The following is a 25,757-nucleotide window of genomic DNA, read 5'->3' as shown; positions in this document are numbered from 1 at the left end:
TCCTACATTCCAACCTTCTGTCTAGGAGGAACTCCAAAATGTCCTCCATTTTGAGCATGACTAAGAAGAATGGTCTTGCAGCAACTTTGAGACTAACTGAAGAAAGAAGTTGCCAACATGTGTTTTTGTACATTTGAGTCTACTTCCTTAGATGCATTTGGAGCATCTGATGTGTTCAAAGTGTCTGTCCAAATGTATCTGAGAAAGTAGACTTAAGTCTACAAAAGCTCATGCTGCCAACCTCTTTCTTTAGTTAGTTTGAAAGGTGCTACAAGATATCCCTACACACTTATTCTTCAGACTAACATGACTGTATCTTTGAATTTTGCCACTAAGGAGAGTGGATTTAGATTCATCTTAGGGTTTTTAGCTTTTATTTTGTAGTGCCCCACATTTTTCTTGAATATCCTATTTTTTCCTCTGGTGGTGGAATAGTGATGAGGACCTCCTCTGAAGATCTCAAACTGCAGGTAGGTTCATATGGGAGAATGTGATCCTTCAAATGACCTGGACCTGCACCATATAGTGCTTTGTAGATGACCATTAGCCCTTTGAACTGTATCCAGAAACAGCTGGGCAACCACTGGTGCTGTTGCCACAATGGAGTTGTATGATTCTTTCTGCCAGCCTTGTATGGTTCTTCTTGCCAGCCCCATTTAACAATCTGTATGCAGCTTTTTGGACTAGGTGAGATTTCTGGACACTCTTCAAAGGCAGACCCACATAAAACTGTTGCAGTAATCAAACCCTTTGCCATCATCCTGTGCAAATGGCTAGTTTTTGCAGCACTATGTTCTACCAATGAGTTACATTTTGCATGGCAAAGATATCATTTTCCCTCCTGGTCTTCTGAATCTTTGGCCAATTTGTTTTAAATATTATAACTGGAAAAAAGAAAAACAGAGATGGGGGGAGTAAATCTTCTGTCTATCCACTTTCCATTCTAAGCATATTTTTATAAGGTAGCTGAAATGAGAGATGGAAAGAGGGGGAAAGAGGGCAGCCACAAAAACACAGTGACATCCATCACCTTGCAAAGTATGCAGCTGCCTGTAAGTGGTCCCATAAAAACAACTATGTGGAACTGCGTTGTTTTTGACTCTGCAAAACTCGATTTGCCACATCTATAATAAAACCTGCGGCAAAGAAAAAGAAGCAGGGAGGGAGGGAGGGAGGAATAGAACCCCTAGCAAAGAACTATTTCCAGGGAAACAAACCACCTAAATCCATACAGACAAGAGGCATTGGATCAAGTTCAAACATACCCCCTGGTGAAATTCTTGTCTACAGTTACTTCAAACCTCTGAAGCATTAGGCTTTTTTTAAAAAAGAAGAAGTACCTGGGACAAAGAAGGACACAGCAAGGACTGATTTCACCAAGAGAAGAATATATGCAAAACAAGGAAGATATTCTTTTAATTTTAAATCCAGTAAAATAATCTGTTAAATTATCAATCATGAAAAGAAAAGCAGGATTAGATTCAGAGGAAGGAGGTGTGAAAACTGAAGGAGGGAACATCCACAATTTAAGACGTGCAGATGACACCGTACTACTAGCAAGAGATAGCAAAGGCTTGTCCCCATCAAATTAGAGCACTAACTGCTTTTGCACATTGAACTCAGTTTGCAGCAATGGAAGCAAGGCAGGGATGGTGGGGGGAAATGGGAGAAGGAGAGAGAAACTGGGCTGTTTTAAAAGCAGTTGGAAAAGTAGGGTGGCAAAGGATTAATCAGAACTGTCTCCAAGAAATCAGTTGGAGAGTATGGGGACAGTCATGTTCTCACCAACCGGTTTTTTCATAGTTATAGCACTTATAACCTGTCTGTCCCTTTGAAACAAGTACAAAAGGATGCAGGGGAAATTTGAGAACTGGTCTTACCACTGTCCTAAATTTTTATTAGATCAGTTGACTTAGTGCAAGGAAGGAAATTTGGGCATGGACTCCAGCACTCACTCTACAGCGGACTGTGTCACCAACGCATCCAAATTAGCGTGTCACCTTGCTAGCCCAGCAACGCATCCTCTCTTGCATTCAAGTACAGTAGGCGATCAATAAATAATCCAATTAACAGTTACAGTATTATTAACTCCAGCAAAATATTTCCCTCCTCTTTTGCAAACAGTAGCTTTGTCCTCTTTCATTAATCAGCACAATGCGAGGCAGGTATCGACCCAGGCAAGGGGGACCACAGGGAGAGGAGGTGAAGTGAAGGGCCAACGATTACTAAGCTATCCATGTCATTACATGGTAAGAAGTCACAGACCTGTAGTAGAGATGCTACCATGCGTGCAACAGGCCCACCCTAGTTGCTTGTTGAACATATAAAAGGTACCCAGAAGAGCTGTTGTCACATTTCTGAACGGTGAGGGGGATTTACTGCTTCAGTTCCTTCCCTCATGTTAACACACATATTTGGTTCATCAAGACCAGTTGTTGTTAAATTCCACAAGTGACATTCAGTGCTTTCTTCTGTTCATGCAAAATAGCAGCTTGTAAACATTTAGGCTTATTTTAGGGTTGGAAATTGACATGCTAAATGTTTTGAATCACAACTCCCACCATCCCTTACCATTGTCCATGTTGTTAACTGCTCTCCAGTCAACCCCAATTCATGGTGACCCTGTGGATAAGACATCTCCAAGACCTCCTGTCCTCCAATGCTCTGTTTAGGTCCTACAAATTCAGGCCTGTGACCTCCCTGATTGAATCTATCCATCTGGTGTGTGGTCTTCCTCTCTTTCTACTTCCTTCCACCTTTCCTATCATTATTGTATTTTCTAGAGAATCCTGTCTTCTCATGATGTGGCCAAAGTATGACAATTTGGTCATCTTGGCTTCCAGCCAGAGTTTAGGCTTGATCCATTCTAGGACCCATTTGAATGACTTTTTGACTGCCCATGGTATCCTCGGCACTCTTCTCCAGCACCACATCTCCAATGGAGTTGATTTTCTTCTTATCCACTTTTTCCACTGTCCAACTCTCACATCCGCACATGGTGATGGGTAATGCAATGGTTCGGGCAATTCTAACTTTAGTGCTCAGTCATATATCATTACTCTTTAGGATCCTGTCTAGTTCTGTCATTGCTGCCATTCACATTCCCAGTCTTCTGATTACTTGGCTGCAGCCTTCATTCTGTTCAATGTTTGAACCTAGCACTTGGTATTTCCCAGTTTCAGGAAGGCTTGGAGGTCAAAGACAAAGCACCTTCTCAGGCTTGTTTGGTGGGAACAAGGGAGAAGGCCTTCTTGGTGGTTGCTCCAGACTTTGGAGCTCCCTTTTTAGGGAAGCCAGTATACCCCCATCCTTGCTCTCCTTCCACAGCAAGTTAAGGCATTTCTATGCCATCAGGCTCTTAGCAACTGACTGGAGTGGGTTTTTTATGCTGTACTGTTTTTAAGGTTTGTACAGTCTTAACCACTAAGGTGAGTTATTTTTTCATTGTCGTTATCATTCATTGGATTTGCTTCTACCCTCATAAATTAGCATACACAGATATTGTGCAGTTCTGCATCCTCATTTTTGGTAATGCATTTCCTCTTTTTAGGTGTTGGCTAAGTGGTCACTGTACCACCTTTATATCCAGCCTTTGGCCTTTTCAGAGGCATCTGGATTGTCATCCTTGGAAAAAAAGATGTTGAGATGCTGGGCAGCCCTTGTTGAGTCTGATCCAGGCAAGCAATTCTTCCATTGCAGCATGTACTGTTCCATTTTGATCATTTCTGACACTGCAGCAGGTAATACACAAGTGGATTTAAACTGCAAAACATGTCACTGGAGGTTTTAAAACACTGATATCCATCTCTTTGCTTTTGGATAATCTACTTATTTCCAAACTGATTATTATTATTATTAATTGAAAGCAAACAACATTAATTTTCCACCTATTGTGAGAAATAATCCATTGTAGAAAATGTGTGACTGCAGATCTCTTTTGGGGGAAGAAAAAACACCAGAAAAGACGCAGATTTGGGGGTTATTTGCAATACACGTTATGGAAATTCATTCTCAGGGACAATTAAATCTAGGGATTATCTACTAGCTAAGCACCAGCTCAACGGGTTTGCTTGGAAATGTGTCCTTAGGAGATATTCAAAAATGTAGATTAACTATCTAACACATTGGAACAATGTCTCCCCTGGCCCAATATGTTAAAAAAAGATGCAGTGCTTAAGAAACGAACAATTCAGACAGAGGAAGAAATGTGTTTTCTTTTAGGAGAAACTCTGCAAGACTATACACCTTCTCTGGACTTCTTATGACTTTTGGGATTATCATAAGATAAACACTTCTTTGAAAGAAGAGCCAGAGACACAAAGGAAAACTTCAGCTGCTGCCGCACTTCAAAATTAATGCAGTATGACACCACTTTAAATGCCATGTCTCCATTCTATGGAGTCCTGGGATTTGCACTTTCTTGTGGCACCAGAACTCGCTGATAAAGGAGGCTAAATTGCTCACAAAACTACAAATCCCCAAATTCCATAACATTGAGCCATGGCAGTTAAAGCAAACAGCATTAATTCTGCAGTGTAGATGCAGACAGATCTAGGAGTTTATCACTCTGAGGCTAATTTTGGCATTATAGAGATTAAAGTGCATTTAAAGCATCCCACAAATAAAATGAAAATGGCAAGTAATTGCGCAAATGATTATCACACACAATTGCGCAAATAAAGTGATATCGGAAATGCACTGTCGCTGAAATCCAGAAAGTAAAAAGATGTGCATTAGTGCTTCTTTGTGACCACTTTAATGGCGGGTTTTATGTGACACCGTGTGAAATCGTTTCGTGTAACTATGCTATTTTTCCAGGATCTTCACAGGATAAACTCCCGATCTCCTTCGTATGATAAACTCCCTAGAGATTCCTAGGAATTTGATCAATTCCTGTTAATCAAATCCACAAATAATCAAATCTGCAAAAGCCAAATCCGCAAATGTGGAGGGCCAACTGTAATCTTTGCAGAGAGACACATCAATCTTCCTGAAGCCATTTCCATGTCTGCAGAAAGAATTGCAGTAGTGTCAATGATAACGCTTGCTGACCTTCAGCTCAAGGATATAGATTATGGATTGTTGTTGTAGTTGCAGTTGTTGTTGTTGTGTGCTTTCAAGTCATTTTTGCTTTATGATGACTTAACTTATCATGGGTTTTTGGGGGGCTGAGAGGGGTGACTTGCCCAGCGTCACCCAACAGGTTTCCATGTCTGAGCAGGGAATTGAATCCTAATCTCCAGAGTCCTATGCTCAAACCAATACACAACGCTGGCTCTCAAGAGAATGGGATACGAAGTTGAAAAAGCAAAGGGACAAAAGAATGAGAATATCCTGTAACAATCCTACCAACAAACTGACCACAGATCCTGTGACAATATTGCTGCAAAAGACATTAACAGTTCGTATATACGTAATAGTATAAAAATAGGCACAACAGACTAACAATATGCATATATGTGTATATGTAAAGAGCTTAACCACCTAATGCTATCCTTCAAACAGTAAGCAACCACAGCAACTGGCAGCAAGGTTATAGCACACCAAGCACAGTCTAAAACTATCCGTTCATAGCTGCTGTTTGGGTTATTAGCAAAATAATAACAGATGGTTTTTAAACCTCAAGTCGAGGATGAAACCATCACATATTTAGTAAAGAAATGATAAATAAACAGAGACGTCAAGCAACAAAACTTACTAATTAAAAACTTGGGAGAATTATACGTTTTTCACTCAGTGCCTAAAAGACAGATAAATTCGGCTGCATCGGCAGTGTAGAATTAATGCAGTTTGAGAACGCTTACACTGCCATGGCTCAATGCTATGGCACTCTGGGATGTGTAGTTTTGCGAGACATTGAGCCTTCTCTGTCAGAGAGCTTGGGTGCCACAACAAACTACAAATCCCAGGATTCCATGGAATGGCGCCATAGCAGTTAAGGCAGTGTCAAACTGCATTCATTCGGCACAAATGCAGCCAAAGAAGAGGTGGCAGTCAAATGTGTCACAAGCAGAATCCTGTGTCTGGATACCTCCATCTCACCTAAAAAGATATACTGTACTCTTGGCATTTCAACTCAAATGGCATTTCAACTCCTGACCAGAATCACTTTACAGGAAACATCCTTTGTGGGCTAATCCTGTCGCTTGTTTCGTGGGATGCTCTTCTTTTTACTGGACTGAATCCAGACTTAGTCATGCTTAGTGTAGATCATGGAAATGAATATGACAAGTTAGTGAGAAAAAGGTCACCTTATTCCACCCCCTCAAACCTGAGCATCTAGTTTGCATATTATGCCAATTATGCTGGCCATGAAAATTCCCTTGGTATTCTCATCATAATCAGATGATGATGATGATGGTGATGATGATGATGATGATGATTTGCCATCCATTTTTTAATAGTGGCAAAAAGAGACAGATCCATGAAAATACCACAGTGGAAAACAGCCTCCTTTAACTGACTTCCACCTATTTAACTTTTCATCCAAATGTACATGCCAAGCAGCTCATCCATACTAGGATGTCTGTATACCAATTGTATACCCACCCAATTGTGGCTTGTTAATAGAAATTAAGATAATGACAAATGTTTGCACTTTTCACATTTTCATTACCTCTCTAACTATATAAATATTACTGCATTGATGTACAAAAATTTGTGCCAAATAAAACTTGCTGTTCATTAAGGTTAAATAATGTTGGCTTGGTAAGGATAGATATCAAAACCTGTGGGTTTTCCTGCACAAGACTAACACAGCTACCCATTCGCAAACTTTGAAAGGTATTCCTTGGTGTAAGAATATATATATATATATATATATATATATATATATATATATATATATTCCAAACAAGTGTCCATCCAATGTGGCAGAAATAACTTGGAACACGCAACCTAAGCAATGGCTCAAAGCACTGATTAAGTACAGCTAAGGACAATGACTGTAACAAAAGGGGTTTTAAAGCAAATAAACTAGCCAGTTAAAAACAGCTCCAACTTGAAACAACTGAAAAGCATTTGCAACAGAACGAGAATCGAAGGGCAACACACGTCCTCCGTTAAAAGACCTTTCTTGAATCAGAAAATCGACAAAACCTAATCTAACTAAAAAGGTATTAAAGAAATATGTTCTACCTCAAACCTTCCAAGTTAAATGGTGCTAATTTGGCAAGGAAAATGCTAATTAATCCTCTATCCTCTCTTTTTTTGCAGCTCCTTTAAAATGTCCCAGTTTCTCTGTCCTCCCCCCACTTTCCCCCTTTGTCCTCAGCTTACTTCAATTGCCCCAAACTGAGTTCAAAGTGAAATTCAGTGAGCTCAGCTGGGAAAATGGAAGAAGAGGGGATAAATCATGCCTTTCCCAGCAGGCTCAGGCAAAAGCAAACTGCTGCAGCCTGTCCCTGATTGCCTATTTTTCCTCATCAATAACTTTAACCATTTTGACCACACTCTAATGTTGTACCCTGGTTTTCATCTGTGAAATGTTAGCCACCATGATGTTTGCCTTGACTTCTTTTCACCTCCCAGCTATTTCCTGATCAAATTTGATTCTCCAGATGTCACCTTTGTTTGTCCTACAAATCCTCACTTCACCGTCGGAGTAGGCTCAGTCCCATTCTAGAGCCTCACTGCCATGTAAGTCCTGCTTCTTGGCTCAATATAATCTTCCACTGTTTATGTGGTTTGCTTGCACTGTGGTCTATGTTTACAGAGACTTACTGAACTCTAGTCTGGAAAAGGCTGAGCATTATTTAGGATGCTCCGAATGCAAACTCAGGAATCATACATCAGTCTGTGTCTTGTGCCGTGACATCTTGCATCTGCAAAATTCTAATACTTGGTTCCAAGCGTTTACTACCTAAAGAAATCTCATGGTGCAGGTAAGTCATAAGCAACCATTTAGCTAATTCTGAATTAGCTATATGTGGTTTCATCCCCTCCTTCCTCTGTCAAGCAAAAGCTAAAGTGGCACAGAAGGTAGTCCCCTCTCAGGAATGCTTTAGCTGTGTCTTCCCGCATGTCAAGCATTTGGACTTGATGGTTTTGGGGGTCTCTTCCAAATCTTCTGATTCTCTGAAATTTCAGCTAAACTCGCTCAGCATCTGGCAAAAAGCAAAACTCCAGAAACCTAAAAAGCTGCTTTTTAAAATTTGGTTTCAAAAAACATAGGAAGTTAACTTTTGTTTATGAGCATATTCAAAATATTGTAAAAGTATTCCCATCTTCGTTCAACATCAAGAATCCTGGTGGTTTTAGTGGTTTTAGTTTTCTTATTTTATTCTAAATACCATTACATCAAATAGAATCTCTAGTTGGAATCAGGTTGTTGGTGATATTATTGTGAATCTAACATAGGAGGGAGAACCACTGATGTATTGGTTTGAGTGTTGGAGTATGACTCTGGAGACCATGGTTCGAATCCTGGCTCAGTCATGGAAACTCACTAGGTGTTTTTGGGCAAGTCATACTCTCTCAAGCCTCAGAGGATGGCAATGGCAAACCCCCTCTGAAGAAATGTGCCAAGAAAACCCCATGATAGGGTCACCGTAAGTCAGAAACAACATGAAGGGACACAACAACAAAAACTTAGCAGGGGAGAATTTTGAATATATTGCAAGCAAAACTTTAAGTTAGGCATGCTCCCTGCCCCCAATGCAAACACTGCTTTCAATTCAAGCCTTTGCCGGCATGCTGAATTTTACCTATCAGTTCAAAGGCATACATATAAAATGAAAACCAAGACAACGCATCCATTCTTTTATTTCCCTGCAGCCGTGTTTGATGCTTAGCTAACCAAATACACAGTGGGAGGGAGCGGAGGGAAGGAAATATCTGGAGGATCATCTCCCCAACCTCTTGTCCCTTGAAAAATGCAAAGGCGACTTTGAAGAAGAAAGTTCCCAGCCAAGAGGTAAAAATGCCCTCTCCCTCTTACTCCCCTTCCTTCGCCCAATTCCACCTGCAGCACCTGCTGGTTCTTGCTTGAGACATAAGCTAAGAATAACATTACGCAGCTCCTTTCATGCAAGAAGTTGGTCAGGATAAATATGAAGATAAACGTTAGGACTCTCTGCCATCACCTGGCCAGGATATGATAGGAGGATTATCAATGGAGCAGGGGCAGAAAACTCCACGTTGCATCTCTCTGATCCTTTCCCATTAATAACAAAGCAGGTTTCCTGTAGCTGTTTGCCTCGCCTTATCTCTGCATAGTTTGTTCTTCCCCGGTGTACAAATTTTGGAATAACTTAGATCTCCATCAGAAATTATTGCCAAAGGATTTGCAAAAGCAGGGAGGGAATGTTTATTGGACTCTCCTTGGTTGGTGTTAAGAGCAAGTTATTTTGGCTGCAGAATTCAGAAAATGAAGCCTTTTATATGTTTCCAGTCCTTAGGAACCAAGATGGCTGCCAGAGGCCCAACTAAGTCAAGACGGCAGGAGATCCTCTGACCAGATAGCTTGCATCCTAGTCAAGAATTGCAGTATTGCAGGGATGGACGAAACTCTCTGCACAGAAAAAAAACTTCTGTAACACTCTGGGATGTTGAAATACTGGGATAAAACTGCACAATGTCTTGCTTCTGCATATCTCTTCCCAGTGGGGCTTCCCACCTGTCGGGGAACCCATTTTTCAGTCAAGAAAAAGTGACAGAGAATATTCTTTCCATCCTCCCCACCACAACAACACACATTCCCTCACACTTCAGACTGCTGAAGACATTTCTGCAGCTGTTTGTGTGCTGTCTCTATTTATTCTGCCACCCTGCAGAAGGGTGATGCAGAAGCCAGGGAAGTGTTTATTCTTCAGGTTAAAGATATACTGGGGAAACAGACGTGTCTTACAATGTGTTATCAACAGATCAAAATATACTTCAGCAGCTGCAATGCGTGGAGGTGGCTAACCGCACACCATATTATGCCTTGATGTTCACATATTGTTTGTTTATCTGGGAGAGCATTTGGAGGGCTAGTCCAAGACATTTAACTACCTGAGATAAAGGATGAAATTGGGATGGGGGTCTTTAGATCATGATGGGAGTGTAGTACAACCCCCGTATCCAGGGGACTGGTACCCACTGTTTCACTTAACCATCTCTGGAAAAAAATATCCTCTTTCTAGGCACTATTAGGTTCTTTAGAGCTATTCAGTGGTAAATTTCTGGAGAACATTGACCACAAGGTCATGCTGGAGGACCTAGAAATGCCTAGAGAGGTTCCCTCTAGGAATGTGTAGGTCCTCTAGTGCAGCTCTATGGTCAACGTCCTCCAGATGTTAGTCATTTCAATAGGGTTCACTATTATTGGTGGTTTCATTCCCACAGTAAGTCTGGGAATGTATACCCCATGGATAAGGGGGCCATACTACATTTAGATCACGGTAACATTTGGTAGCATCCTAGGTTCTGTAATGTTACTCCTATGACTTGGCTAATGGCAGTAAGGCTTTGAAGCTGAGTTATGCTGGTATTTTTGGTACCAGCCCTTGTGCCTTTCACCCAACTGAAAAGTATAATGCAGCTGTGAAAACGTTCCTGAAACTGAATTTGGCCCTTGAGCTGAAAGATGTTTCCCGTCCTTTGACTATACGATGACCCATTCCATTCCACAAACAGTATATGATCATATTGACAATCCCACTTTATTTACTTCAACCCTGGTGGTAAAGCACCTGAGGACAGCAGGGTAGTCCAATGGACATGCCAAAAGGCACATACACATGTCCTCTCTGCTACAACCTGAACTCACCACCACTGTCTCATTCTGCTTCCAGGTAGGACTGGCTTCATACAAGGGAAAGAAAATGAATCCTCTCTGGATTTCAATTTCCAGAGAGACTGCAGAGGCACTTGAACACTGACAAATGACAACTCTATGGACTCACACTAATTAGATTTTTGCAAAGGCATTCCCAAAGAGCCAAGACAGAGATTGACATAGATTGGGACCAGAAAGTACAGTGTCCCCTTGGGAAAACAAGGACAGCTGTTGGAACACATGTCATTATGAAGAGGCATCACTGATCCTCCTTAAATTACTTCTTTATTCGTGCTTCCACTTCCCTTTTCAAACACATGTTTAAGAAACTGGATCCAGATCTTTCCAATCCTCCTTTCTTTGCTTGAGGCCACTGGCTTCACAAGGTTCTCTGAAATGGTGGACTTTCATTTGTTAGCAGTCTTCAGACATAGCTTGGATGGCTACCTAGAACACATCTGTCCTCACAAGATCCAAACACCTTTGCATGCTTCCAATAGCTATATTGCCTCCTTGAGGTTTAGACCACATTTCTCCAGCTTGTGTCTTCCAGCTGTTTTGGACTTCAACTCTCAAAAGCATCACCAGCATGGTCTATGTCCAGTGATTCTGGGAGCTGAAGCCCAAAATATACGGAGGACCAAATGTTGACAAACCAAGCCTTCAATGTTATTGATTTGATCGTCTTCCATCTCTTATTACTTCAAAGAAACATACCCGAAGCTGTTATCACTCCCTTAAGATGTATCAGTCTCAAGCTCTCCTGGCTGACATGATGGGAATTGTAGTCCAATGCACATGTGAAGCACCAGGCTCAAAAAGGCTACTTTAAGCCATCTTTGGAACATGGCAGTGGTAACAACAAGGGCACAACAGCATCAGGGTCAGGATGGTGAAGGAGCTGCTAACATTATCTACCAAGGGACCCAAATGTCCAAAACAATTTTCTGAACGGATTCAAAAGTTAAGATGTGTGACCTGATTTATCTGTATCTTGTGCAAAGCTGCCTTCATGGAGGATCCCTTCTTCTGTGCCTAACTAACCATTCCATTTGAGGCAATGTGACTAATAAGGCTGAGAACGTTAACCAGCTCACTGGCACCATCGATCCATTCATTAATTAATCAGGCGTCCAAAATTCAGATTTTTAATCAAACTTTAATTGGAGCCATTTCTCCCCCACCTCAAAAGCATTCAGCATTGACCGGATGGTTGCAAACCAAGTGCAGACCTCTGCCTCCTAGAGTAATACATTTTAAGATGACATCCCAGATAGTATGCAATTCATCTCTATTGTTCAGATAAGGGGAAAAAATAGCCCTCTTTATGAAAATTCTTCAGCAGAGCATTCTGTATTGAAATGGTGCATTGGTTAATCAATTGCTTATAAACAAGATTGCAGCTTGCTTTCACCACCTGGCTGGGCGAGCTGGATCTCTCAAGGTGCTTACACAGACACATAGGCACACAGAGAGAGTGAGAGCAGCTGGGATGAGCCGCTCTAACCACAAACGTAACAAGATTGATGAATCATAGTGACTTTAACAAGACCTTCCTGAACTCCCCACATTGGCCTGGTGTGACAGAAGCTTATGGAACAACCAACCTGCAACAGTAAGGGCTTCAAGAAAGACCTGGCATTCATGCTGAAGGGCTCAGGTTGAATTCTCAGCACTTCCATGAGAAAGATCCCTGTATGAAATGAACAGGAAAATGGTAATCTTGCAATTCGTACAACTCAGGGGAGGGAGGGATGAGTTTTTGAACTGGAAAATAAGCAGGTATTGAGTCTTAGAAAGTCAGCATGGTATACTAATTTCAGCTTTAAGTTCAGATTCTGGGAGACCAAGGTATGAATCTCTGCTCAGTCATAGAAACCTATTAAATGTCCTTAGCAAGTCATATCTCCTAACATCAGAGGAAGGCAATGAAAACCTCCATCAGATCTTTAGAGACTTTGAAGAGAGATTGGGAACCCTCGATTTGTTACTTGAAAAACGCATGGGGAGATAACTTTGTTTTACGTTAGGAATGAAAAAAAAACTTCAAAAAGTGAAATGTTAGAATCAGCTTTGTTTATGAATTATGTGGATAAAATATTCTTTATTTGTTTTTCTGGTGTAGTGACTTTATCAATAAGTATCAGAAGCACTGAAAACAAAAGGAAGGACACCATTTTAAATGTTTTTTGTGGGGCTTTGCTATGTTATTCTATGTTAGATGTTTTAGAAATATTGTGTTGTCTTAATATTTGCTGCTTTATTTTTTGTTTGTTTTTAATAATGTATAGAATTTAACAAAGAGTATATACAAAAAGAAAAACTCCCCCGGAACAAATCTTGTCAAGAAAACCCCATGATAACAGTAACACATCCCTTTATATTTATGAAGCAGTGTAGTGTAATAGTTTGGACGTTTGGAGAAGTCATATTCTCTCTCAACCTCAGAAGAAAGCAATGCCAACCCTTCCCTGAAGAAATCTTGCTGAGAAACTCCCATGAGAGGTTCCCTTAAGTGTCAACATAAGCAAAATGTGTCCTTCTTTAATTAATTTATAGCACATCTTTCTCCCAACATGGGACTCAAGGAGACTTACAACATAGATCAAGAGATGTAGCCATGTTAAGCTGGAATGTGAGTATGCAAAAGGATCTTGTAGCACCTTTGAGACCAACTGTTTGAAAAAAGTTGGAGCATAAGCTTAAAGCTTATGCAATAACGCCTTCCACTCAGTCTCAAAGGTGCTACAAGATTCCTGTGCATACTAAAACAGATTAAGACCAAGTTCATCTGAAAACCTGATAGTTATAAAGTTAATCCTAGCAATCCTATTAAAGCACCACTTTATGTAGATAATTTGATGTTTCGAGGTAGAGAGGAGCATCCAAGATGGTCACACTGATGCCATCAGTTATGCTTCCTGGGATGTCCCTACAAGTATCACAGAAGCTCCTGGGTGTTTCCTAAAGGTTCATTCAACCCTATATTTCTGTGACTTTCATACATTGCTTTTGGGCAGCAGGTTCATCTATGACAGCGGTTCTCAACCTGTGGGTCGTGACTCCTTTGGGGGTCAAATGACCCTAAGACCATTGGAAAATGGTCTTAGGAACCGAGACACCAAAATTTTATGGTTGTGGGTCCGTAGAACCACTGGTTTATGAGAAACTTGACTTTCAGCAGCAGTAGTAGTTTTTGCAAACATATTAGCCCAGTAACAGAACTTGCAAACTTACTTTTTCACACTGTAACTTCCAGAATCCCCATGCCATCTGGGGGCTCCTGGAGGCTATGGCTGGAATAAACACATTTCCAAACTCTCCACTAGCACATCTGTTCAACATGTACTCTTCCTCATAGTCCCTCGGGCAACTAAATCTAGAGTCACCAACTGCTCAGCAGGCACCAAGTGTCCTTTAAGGAAAGGAAAAAGGAGGACACTCTTATTGGCATCATAAATTACTCCTCCAGTCTATGGCCAACATACCATACCCAGCAATTTAATATCAGGGCAGTTTAAAAAGAGCTCATTATAAGGAAGGAGATTTTGCAACTCCTCTAATATCTCGTAATACGCCGGCTTTTCTTATGCACGGTCTGAAGCCCCTGCGCTGAACTCCCACAATTAGGATAATATTTTCATTAGGCAGGATTTATAACCAAATAAAGTGGGCTCCATGGTCTCTTCTGCTGCGTTGGCATTACTTTACAAAGGGGAAAACTGTATGTCTTTTCTTTTTTTAATCAAGTCTTCCTTCTCATCTGCGCCTTGAAAGCCACAGTATGGAAATTCCAGAGAATAACCCCAGGAGAATGGCATTACCTCTCCTAAGTATTCAATTGTCAAGAACTTCATCTAGTTTGGTAGATCTTAAAGAAGCACAGAGCCCATACAAAACAAACAGAGGGTAATGGAGGTAGCAAAATGAGGGCATTGCCCCTTCCAAAGAAGATAGGAAATTTGCCTTCAGTCTCCAAACTACAATAACTGAAAGCATCAGTCGAGCATTTAGAAATCCTGTTTAGGCATGCAAAACAAAGGGGTGGACAAAGTGACCAAGGGAATGCAAACTGAGAAAATAGAAGAGTTCTAGGTGTGAATGATTTTCAGATCCTCACTCTAGGAATGCTAGAAATATGGAGACTGAAGGAAAACATCATGGGATGAGATGAAGAATTCTTATTTGAGAGCCAAAACAACAGAGCACCCCCTAGCCCATTATTTTAAATCTTTGTTTTAAAATTCTTGTCTCAATAAAAAGGTTATAACCTGCCAATAGAAAGACAAGAAGGAGAGGGCCATTGTGCCATCCCTGGGAAGGGAGTTCCAGAGTCTAGGGGCAGCCACCAATATCTCCAACCATGCTTGCAATGATGGAAAAGCCTAGTCCTCCTGTCCCCTAACAGCATGCATACTGGCTCAACTAGCCAAGTTGCCCATCAGATTGGGAATGCAGTGAGCTTTTGAGGTTTTGGCATTAGGCAAATTAAACAAGACCCAAAGGGAGGGATATACAAGGAGGCATTCAGTTGAAAGTACATACAAAGAAATGAAGGAATGTGCATGCACAATATATGGTCAATCTAAGAAACTGATTCCTCCTGCATACTGCATCGGCCTCTAGCAGAAGCAGTCTGTCAAACGGGGCTGAGTGAATCTGTGGAATATTGGCTTATCAGTGCCAGAGTCACAGCCCTTGTTTTCAATGGATATGATGGACAATTATCACTCACTCTGGGCATCACATATGGACATTCTGGAGGCATCTGCTGGGACATTCTCAGTAGCCAGAATGACTTCTAGAGCTGAGATCATGGCTGCTGGTCTGTACCACTTTAGAACAGAGACAGCACTGAACGTCTGAATCTTTCCCACCTGCATCTTGAAGTGACAGCTCCCATTTCAGTGGGGCCATGAATCCAGATTTTAATCCAGCCTTTAAAGCAGTGGTCCCCAAACTTTAATCTTCTAGGTGTTTTGGACAAACTCCAAGAAGCCCTAGGCCAACAATCATGAATTCTTGGAGCTGATGTCCAAAACATCTGGAGGAGGAAGGTTTGAGAACCACTTTAAAGGAACTATGCTGAGACCTTGGCTAAACATGCTGAAAGAAGTTCAGTACCTTGGATAACTCCTTTAAAGCTATCCAAATTCTCAGGTGGATTCACTATCCTATGGACATAGGCATCACCAGCCCCCGATTGGTGTCTTGCAGCTTCAGAACCAGCTCATTTGGTTTCTCTTTAATATGCAAGTACACAAAGAGATCCCCCCCCCCCTTCCCCAATTGGGAAGAAAAATTGTCAACTATTTGTCATCTGAAAAAATATTTATTCATATGATACAGTCCAACAGCCTACATCAGTGCTTCCCAAACTTTTGTCCTCCAGCTGCTTTGGACTTCAACTCCCAGAAGCCCTAGCCAGTTGGGCCAACCATCAGGGATTCTGGGAGCTGTAGTCAAAAACATCTGGAGGACCAACGTTTGGAAAACACTGCCCTACATGATACATGAGCACAATGGCACAGTCTGGCTCTTATAAGACAGACACAGCTCAGCAATACTTGTGGGTCCTCTCCAACTCAACAACACTCAAGGGCCTTCACCCTGTTTCTCTCTTGCTGGCGCTGTGCAAGACCAGTGGTACACAGCACATGCCTGAATAAATCTCTCAGTACACATTATGAGAAGGCATGAATCATTGGAAAAAGTAATAATGCTAGGAATGGTGGAGGGAAGAAGAAAGAGAGGAGGGCTGCATGTGAGATGGATGGACTCTATTAAAGAGATCACGGGTATGAATTTACAAGAACTAAGCAAAGCAATAGAGGATAGGGAGTCTTGGAAATGTCTCATCCATAGAGTCGCCAAGAGTTGAGATCGACTTGGAGGTGGTTAACAACAACAAACAAACAGCTTGCTGGGTAGCCAGTCCAATTATTCAAACTCTCTTATTAGCTATTCGCCTAGTGGCGGATTCCCCTAAATTTTAAAACTCTCCATCCTTTGCCATTGATTTCCTCCCCTATTAAATTATCCTCTTGCTTAAACTGTTCATACTAATTCCAAGTGTGTATTTACTCCTCTCCAATGTTTGCCTGCCTCCATCACTTTCGCCTTTCTTGAGCTTCCAAATGCAGTCACGTTCTGTAAGCATCACAAAAGAAGAAAGCAACCCAAACCACAGATTCAAAGAGGTAGCGTGGAGTAATAGTCACATCAGAAGGTGGGAAAATATAAACATGGACCATATATAGCCCTTGAACCTCGCTTTTGCAGCTCATAAAGCTCCCTGAGAGTCCCCACAGAGCTCTGACCACCTCCCTCACTTTTTCAAATGTATCTTTTCAAGGTGTTTGTTACTCTTATGGTTGTGTTTTAGCTGGTCTTGGTTTTTACCTCTGTTGTGCATTGCCTTTGGTTCCATGCTGGGAGAAGGGCAGAATATAAATTAAATATATGCATACATGTATACACATGCTGACCCGATGTGGTGTAGGAGTTAGAGCATTGGCCTATGACTCTGGAGAGCAGGGTTCAAATCCCTGCTCAGCCATGTAAATCCACTGAGTGACCTTGGACAAGTCACACTCTCTCAGCCTCAGAGGATGGCAATGCCACACTACCTCTAAAGAAACCTGCGACAAAAACTCTATGATAAGGTTGCCTTAGGGTTGCCATAAGTGAGAAACAACTTGAAGTCACACAACAGCAGCAGCAGCAACAGTTAGAACAGTGGATACTCAACTCCCATTAAATACAATGGCATACAAAATGGTAGACAACAACAACATGCATGTGCGTACACACACACATTTACAGTGTGGTGTAGTGGTTTGACTATGATGCTGGAGACCAGGGTTCAATTCCCGGTTGGCCATGAAACTCACTGGGTGACTTTGGGCAAGTCACACACTCTCAGCCTCAGAGGATGGCAATGGCAATCTCCCTCTGAAGAAACCTGCAAAGAAAACCCCTTGAGTTGCCATAAGTTGGAAATGACTTGAAAGCAAATGACGCACACACACACACAAGCTAGAAAGACAAACAGAAAGTAGACATGCATAGGACTATGCCATCAAGAAGCTAGCTCAGCAAGAATTTATACACAGATGATCAGAATGACAATAAACTTAGCATTTCTATATGCATTGGAGCCTGTTGCCACAATATAATACTTTGCAATACCTCTGTGAGGAGGACCAGGGTCATCGCCATCTGCAGGTAGGCTGCAGGAGACCTAGAGAGCTGGTGGGCAAGGTACGGTTTTCCATCTGAACTTCTCCTCTGCCATGCAAATCAATCCCATCCTTCTGCCGTCTATCAAAAGCCGAAGAAACACCCCCACCCACAAAGTTTCCCCTTGTGAAGAAAACACAGCCTCCCTGCTTGCTATTCAAATCCAAGACTCAATGCTTTGATTGTTTCGAATGAGTGATCCTGAGAGAAAAGTTGCAAGGTTTATTTGTTTGTTTGAGAGGGAGGAGAAAAAACTGCAGCGAGAACTTGAAAATCCTCCAGGTTAATTCACACACACATACAGACCCAAAAATAACTCGGTTGGGAATGTCTCCCAGCTACGCTTTTCCTTTCCTCCCTTGCTTTACCAATCCCCCCCCCCATTATTATTATTGTTATTAAACTAGTTGCTCAAAAGCTTTAGAATCATGGAAGCAGAAGAAATCAAACTAATTAAATACATGCAAATATGCTTAACTTCGCCTAATTTATTCAGGGTTTTAAAGTGGGGGGGGGGGGGAATCTATGCATTTTTAGCCAAGTTTATTACACAGCAGGAAAGCACAGAAGACTTCTCTACCTAACATTTTGGTTGCATAACTATAAGTCATTCCAGCCAGAGAATATGCTGTAAGACAGAGGGCAGCATCATAGGGCCCTTGGGGTCCCACACTGGCCCCTGATGAAGCCACCAGCACCTCAAAACAGTTGACCCAAAGGACCATTAAAATACAGTGGGCCCTTGGTAACCCCTGGAGTTTGGTTCCAGGACCCCCATTGATTCCAAAGTCAGTGGATACCCAAGTCTCGCTAAATACAATGGCATACAGAAACGAAAGATATAGCTGTGTTCGCCTGTAAAATCAGTATGTACAGAGATCTTGTAGCATCGATGAGACTAACTAAAAGAAAGAAGTTGGCAGGATGAGTTTTCCTAGACTCAAGTCTGCTTCCTCAGATGCACAGTAAAATGGTGTCCCTTATGGCAAAACTCAAGGTGTGCTATTTGGAATTTATACTTTTTTGGATATTTGCAAGCCAAGGATGTTTGAATCCATGGATAAAAAGTCATGGATATGGAGAGCTAGCTATATAATAAAATGCATAGGAGGATCCTTCATACACACACATCTCCCAAAGGAAGCCCAAAAGATGACCAGGGCCCCTTTTATACTATACTGATCCACTGTGCAGCATGCAAATTCTAATCATCCCTCCTGAGATTTGCGGGTTAAGCATGTGTGGATTTGTTTATTTGCAGACTACTGTATTTGCTGCCCTATACATGACCAAAAAAAAAGGTTCTCTCTAGACATTTCTAGGTCCTCCAGCATAATTCTATGGCCAATCTCCAGAGGAAATGCCTAGAGAAGTGTTCTCTCAGGTTAAAGAAAAACAGTGTCCCAGATTAGTGTTCTTCCACTTTCAAAGGGATCCTGCACTCTTGCATAAATTGAGAGTCAACTGTACATCATCCCTGAAAACATCCATATCCACGGATTCTGCATCCACAGTTTCAACCATTCCCAAAAAACAATTTCCAAAAAACAAACCTTGATTTTGCCATTTTACATAAAAGACAACATTTTACTGTTGGTTTTTGTTGTTGTGCATCTTCAAGTCATTTCAGGATTATAGTGACCCTAAGGCAAGCCTATCCTGGGGTTTTCTTGCCAAGATTGGTTCAGAAGTAGTTTGCCATGGCCTTCCCCTGAGGTTGAGAGATTGTGACTTGCCCAAGGTCACCCAGTGGGTTTCATGGCTCAGCAGGAATCGAACCCTGGTCTCCAGAGGCACAGTCCAACGCTCAAACCACTACACCACACTGGCTATCCTTGTTTTACTACTCCACTGTATGTGATGGAACTTGAGTGTCCATGGATTTTGGTCTCCAAAAAGGGTCCTGGAACCAAACCTCAGCAGATTCCAAGGGCCAGTGGCACACCTGGTATATTTGATACCCAGTACAGATCATTTTTAATTACCCTCTTCTTCTCTTCAACAACCTTTTTTGGGTCCAGTGGAGTTGCTAGCCAAATGGCAAAGGGGGGAGACTAGCTTCCCCAGCACCACCACCAGCTGAACCACCAGACCCAGAAGGCACCAATTCCCACCAGTGGTTGCTGGTGGGAATGGGCCACTACTGCCACCCTACACCATTTCCAGGTCTGGTGGAGCTGCTGGCCAAATGACACCCTCTCAGCCTCAGAGGATGGCCACAGCAAACAAAAAGTTGCCAAGAAACTTTGCTATGGCACCAGAGCTCTCTGACAGAGAAGGCTAAATGTCTCATAAAACTGCAAATCCCAGAATTCTGTAGCATTGTGCCATGGCAGTTAAAGCGGTGTCAAGCTGCATTAATCCTGCGGTGTGGATGCAGCCACAAACACACAATCAATCCAAGTGATGCATTTATCACAACCTTTCAAGGTCAGCCAGCGTTGTTTATTAGAGCACAGAATAACCACAAAGTGCAAATAACCTGAGTTTAGTTACAGCTAAACTCAACAAACCGGCATCTGTGCCAGGATCTGAACAGAAGATGCCCAGCTCAGAGCTTTAACTATTCCGTTTTAACAGCTGTCCTGCTGACTACAAACAATCTTCCAGGTCATCACAACCCTCCTGCACAAGACACATTATGTCTTTCTCTGCTTAGGTGTGCATGCTAAAAAGACCACATGCAGTCCTTGAGCATCTCTGAAGCATCGTCTTGCCCACGTCGCTGCATGCCATGCTTAAAGCCAGACACCCCTTGCTGGGGTTTCACCCTGGAAAGCTGTTTTCAGCTGCCCATTTCCACACTTTGTGTCATGGTTGCAAGAGGAGATGGGCAGCTCCATGCCGTCTGGTGCCTGCCTGCCTGCCTGATCACTGAGAAGCAGCTCCAGGCTTTCCTGGCATCAGAGCTCAGCTTCTCCATGGGAAAGGATGAAAACAGTCCAAAATCAAACAAAGCTCCCTACAGAGTAATGTGTGCAGATGAGATTAACTTTCCCCAGGGTCATGCCCTTGAAGAACAAACCCTGCTGCCCCTTTGGAAAGAGAATGAGCCTGACTACTGAGAAGGAACGTGTTGAGTTCACAGCAAAGAATAAAACAGAAAGGGCAGCTTTTTGCTCTATCTCCCATTACAGGGCTATGTATGTCTTTGCTTCACAACACCCACTGCAAACCCCAGGGATTGAAATGCAAACTCTAGAACCCTATCACCTAGTCAATATCTCAAGCTTGTTCGGCAGCTGTAGGAACCTCTGCCCTTTGAAACGGAGGAGAAGGGGAGATTAAAATACTGACCTACCTTGCAAGGCTGTTGTGAGGATTGAATGATATAATATATATAAAAGGCTTTAAGGACTATCAATAGCTGACAAAGGGGAAAGCTACTCATGGCTAGCAGTCCTCACCACTAAATGGAGCATCCATGTTTTCAAGCAGAATACCACTGGGCAGTGTGGCGTAGTGGTTTGAATGTTGGACTACAACTCTGGAGACCAGGGTTCAAACCCCAGCTCAGCCATAGAAACCCACTGGATGACCTTGGGCAACTCACATTCTCTCAGCCTCAGAGGATGGCAGTGGCAAACCCCCTCTGAAGAAACTTGCCAAGAATCCACCCCATGGCAGTTTTGCCTTAGGGTTGCCATGAATCACAAATTACCTGACAGCACACAACAACAACAACAACAGATTAGGAGGTCATTCTTTGCACACTTTGTGTGGCTGTTCAAGGAGATGACTGCTTGGTCATTCATGGAAAGCTGGATTTCAATGAACCTTTGCTGTGATCCAGAAAGACAAGTGCCTATGCTCAGATTAGATTAACTGGTTCCTATAATATATTCCATAAAACGAGAAAGTAGGACTTCTTGATCAATAACTATGTATGTCAAATCCAACCCAATTATAGCTCTCTTTAATGTCAAGATAAATCCATGACCTCTAAACTTCATCTATCTAGATAGTTATCTAGATAGATAGATGGCTAGATAGATATGCAGAAATCCATTTCAAACAACAGAGCCATAAGCAGTCATTTCCATGCTCAGAAATAGGTGCAGTTTTACTTACAAACACACAGTGCTGCACTGGATTTGAGTAAAAAATAATCATATAATGGAAGTATCACATCCCTCTAATGCTTTTTTCCCCTTTCCTCCTACCAGCAATATTCATTGTCTTTACTGTGTTAGACTGACCAGTAAAAATAAAGCTTCATCAAACTCTGCTAAACCTCGGCAAATCTCATGCCCTGGGTTTTCACCCACCACCTTGAAAGCAAGCAAGGCTAACTCTTCCAAATGGCAAAAGAAACATGCCACCATTTGTCGGTATGAAAACCTGCTGATCTCCTTCAACCTTGGTGCCTACTTTGCATCCACCATCCAGGTTATACCTGGGCTAGGTGCCCTCTGCCATTCAGCCCTAGATACTCTATTGCAAGATGACTTTGGGAAGAAGAACTTTTTCCTTGTGCAGCAATAAATCACCCGTTTGTTTGAAGTAGCCATCTCTTCTTCAACTGAGCTTTGAGTCTGAAAAGCTCATCAGTTTCCAGTTCCTACAGCGTGGGGAAACCAAACACTGTATTCCCAAAGAACCACCAAAAAATACCCCAACAACCTTTGTCCCTGATGCAAGGGGCAAGACCACAATATTTGCCAAAAAAAAACACCAAACATTTAAAGCAAGCTCATAAGTGATGCACTTCAGCACTATTCAAATCATGGAGTGAATGAAAGAGCACCTGCAATGTTCCTAGTTGCAGAAGAAAAATGCCCCGTCTCCACAATCATTCTTTACCCCCAACTTTAAATTGAGGCAGGGACGTAGCTAGGATTTTAGGAAGGGGGGGGGGGGGTCCAGACTAAGTGCCACCATTATAATGGGGCTTGAGTGTGGCGGCGCAGCAGCACACACCATTCATTTTTCTAATGGAAGGGGGAGTCCGGACCCCAAGAACCCCCCCCCTTGGCTACGTCCCTGATTGAGGGCAAGTTATCATTTGCAAAAGGCCTGGTCACAGAATCACGGCTAAGAAGATGGCACCAAAGAAAGCCCATAGTCAGCTTGGCAGATGGCATCCATTCCTTTCTCCCCTCGATGCATGGATTACTTGGAAGTCCTTTAAGGGATGTTCAAGAAACCACACATAACTTAGCCAACCCTCCTTCCCCGAAGCTGTCTGTCTATCTCTCTTGCTGTCATTCTCTTCTCCACCCACCTGCTACCATCGCTCCATCTTGTTCCTCCAAGACATCCATCACTCACTCAGCTCAACTCCCAGCATCCCCTCCAGAAAGAGAAAGAAAACCTACTTCCCCAGGCCAAGACTCCATCCTCTTCCAACCAGCAATCTCTCCCAACCACCTACACATCATAACAGCCGCCTCACTTTGGCATCCATCATCCCAACCTTCAGTTCCTCAATATCCGCCCCATCTCCATTTTACTCTCTGTCCCACAACAGCCACTGCTAGCACTCTTAAATCTATCTCCACACCAAGTAACCACCACCAGACACAACGCACAAGATGCAAGGCAGAGGCATGATTTATAATGCATGCACACAGAGAGATGTGTCCCTCATACAGGCACACTGCCTTCTTGGCACAACAAGGAGGACAGCTCCAAACCTGAAGTCCTGTTTGACTTGCTACTGGCAAGAGGACTAGTGTGGGAAGATGCTGTGGCAGGATCTGGTTGCCTCTTCCCATTCCCCAGCCTTGCAAAACTGAGGAGCACAGCAAATAAAAATCCACGCAAGGTCCCTGAAGTCTTAGACTTTTATTTTGTAGGTGCTCCACTTCTCGGTTCACCTCCAACATATAACAAAATATAGCACAAATAAAACTCTTTTATTGGGGGGGGGGGACCCTGATCCCCTGCCCCAAATGCATGGGAAGGGAGAAGGTTTGCAAGGAATCAGAAAGAGGGTGCCAAAGTGGAGCAAAGGGAGATGAAGAAGGGGATTCTGCCACCCTGAGAGAGAGGGAGAGAGAGCTTGGGAGCCACTGAAGGGCTCAGCTCTGAGGAAGGAAGGAGAAATGAGGTCCAGGAACTTTGAGCTGGGGATGACAACACAGAGCAGCCCTAGAAGCAGAGGAGAGGAGCAGAATGGGGTCCAGTTTAGAAGTGGGGTGAGGGATGGCTGGATGGGACTAGGAGTTAGTCGTGATGGGTAGCCTTATTTGAGGGGGGAGGGAGCAGCAAAGTCCTGGATTGCAAGGCACCCCAAAAGACACTAGTCTCCCCCCCCCACACACACACACATATTTACACAAGAGATCCAAAGGAGTCCAGGAGCAAGGCACCACTAGCTCAGCTCCTGCTAGCCAAGGAAGGTCTCCAGGAAGAGTGGGAAGGGGAGAGTTTGCAATAGAGAGATCCCCAGAGAAGAGGGGGAAGGAAGGAGAGGGAGAGAGGGAAGGAGGGGAGGAAAGCAGGAAGGAAGTAAGACAGAGGGAAGGAAGGGGAGAAAGAAATAAGAAGGAAAGGGAGGGAGGGAGGAAAGAAAGGGAGAAAGGAAGGAAGAAGGAAGGAGAAAAAGGAAGAAAGGAAGGAGAGAAAGGGAGAAAGGAAGGAAGAAGGAAGGAGAAAAAGGAAGAAAGGAAGGAGAGAAAGGGAGAAAGGAAGGGAAGGGAGAAGGAAGGAAGGAGAGAAAGAAAGAAATAAAGAAGGGAGGAGAGAAATCTAGATAGACAGATAGATGGATAGACAGACAGACAGACAGACAGAAAGAGAGAGCAGAAGAGAGATGATGGCTGGGGGCAGTGGTCTTGGACTGGAGCCCCTTTTGGAGCAGGACTTGGGTCGATCCTGAAGTCCTGGCATTGGGGGGGGGCAGGGGGTGTCCTGGAAAGGGATGGATGGGAAGAAGGGGGCCAAGCCCCGGGAGATGGAGCTGAGGATGCTGTGAGCCTGGCAGCTGCCTCTTTGCTTTTTGGGTGGGGGAGAGGCTGCTCAGGAGAGAGGAGAGGAGAAGAAGGGGCCCGGCTGCAGCAGGGGATGCTTCTGCTTACCTGGGGGGCAAGGCTGGGCTCTTCCAGGGGGTGCCTCCTCCTCTGTCCTCCTTTGTCCTCCTCCTTTTCCCGGAGGCTGGCTTGGCTGGGGTTCGGCTGGGGAGGAGGGATCGGTGGAGCTCAAGAGAAGGGCTGCGATCCAGAAGCAGAAGCAGCAGCACAAGCAGAAGCAGAAGGCAGCTGCAAAAGGCAGGGATGCCCAGAGGCAGAGGGAGGCAGGCAGAGAGAGCCAGGGGAAGGGCGCCGCCTGGTGGAGGCAAAGGGAACGACAACCTGAAAGGAAACCCAGAGGGATGCTGCGACCCAGGGACCAGCCTCTGTCCTCCTTTTTCCAGCCCCTGTCCTCCACTAAAGGCTTCCAACTCAGATCCAAGCCCTGTCATCCTGCATCCTGCCTCTCTGCTTTCCTCTTTGCTGACTGATGCCAAGGTTTCCTGGGCCAGATTGGTGCAGAGGAGGTTTTGCCCTTTGCTTTCCCCTGAGGCTGAGAGAGTGTGGCTTGCCCAAAGCTCTGCACTGTCAGGCAACTAGAGGGAAAAATGAGTGACACACAGAATGAATGGGAGCTGCATGAAAAGGGCAGAGGGCGCCCCCTGGTGGTCAACAAAAATAACGTTGGTCCAGAATTTATTGTGGTTGTGGTTGGGGTTGTGTGCCTTCAAGTCATTTCTGACTTGACCCTAAGGCCAACCTATCATAAGATGATCTTGGCACTTTTCTTCAGAGGGGTTTTT

The 25,757-nt window shown here is 43.3% G+C and overlaps 1 protein-coding gene across 4 annotated transcripts in view; it reads right to left on the bottom strand.

Annotated features, from left to right (window-relative positions):
- Positions 1-25,132, bottom strand: part of GRIK4 (glutamate ionotropic receptor kainate type subunit 4) — a 416,936-nt gene extending 391,804 nt beyond the window's left edge. For 3 of the 4 annotated variants that reach the window (XM_089537351.1, XM_089537353.1, XM_089537354.1), the window contains exon 1: positions 25,024-25,132. The gene's annotated coding sequence lies outside the window, so the exon portion shown is untranslated. Of the gene's footprint in view, positions 1-17,950; positions 18,032-25,023 lie in introns of those variants that run through there. The other variant, XM_089537352.1, reaches the window with a different exon arrangement.
- Between the last annotated feature and the right edge of the window lie 625 nt (positions 25,133-25,757).

This window comes from Sceloporus occidentalis, unplaced genomic scaffold (genome assembly GCF_023333645.1).
Source record: "Sceloporus occidentalis isolate IW3139 unplaced genomic scaffold, rSceOcc1.0.p SCAF_9, whole genome shotgun sequence".
NCBI classification, from domain to species: domain Eukaryota; kingdom Metazoa; phylum Chordata; class Lepidosauria; order Squamata; family Phrynosomatidae; genus Sceloporus; species Sceloporus occidentalis.
Note: the sequence above shows the minus strand (reverse complement) of the source record. Positions and strands in the feature narration are given on the sequence as shown.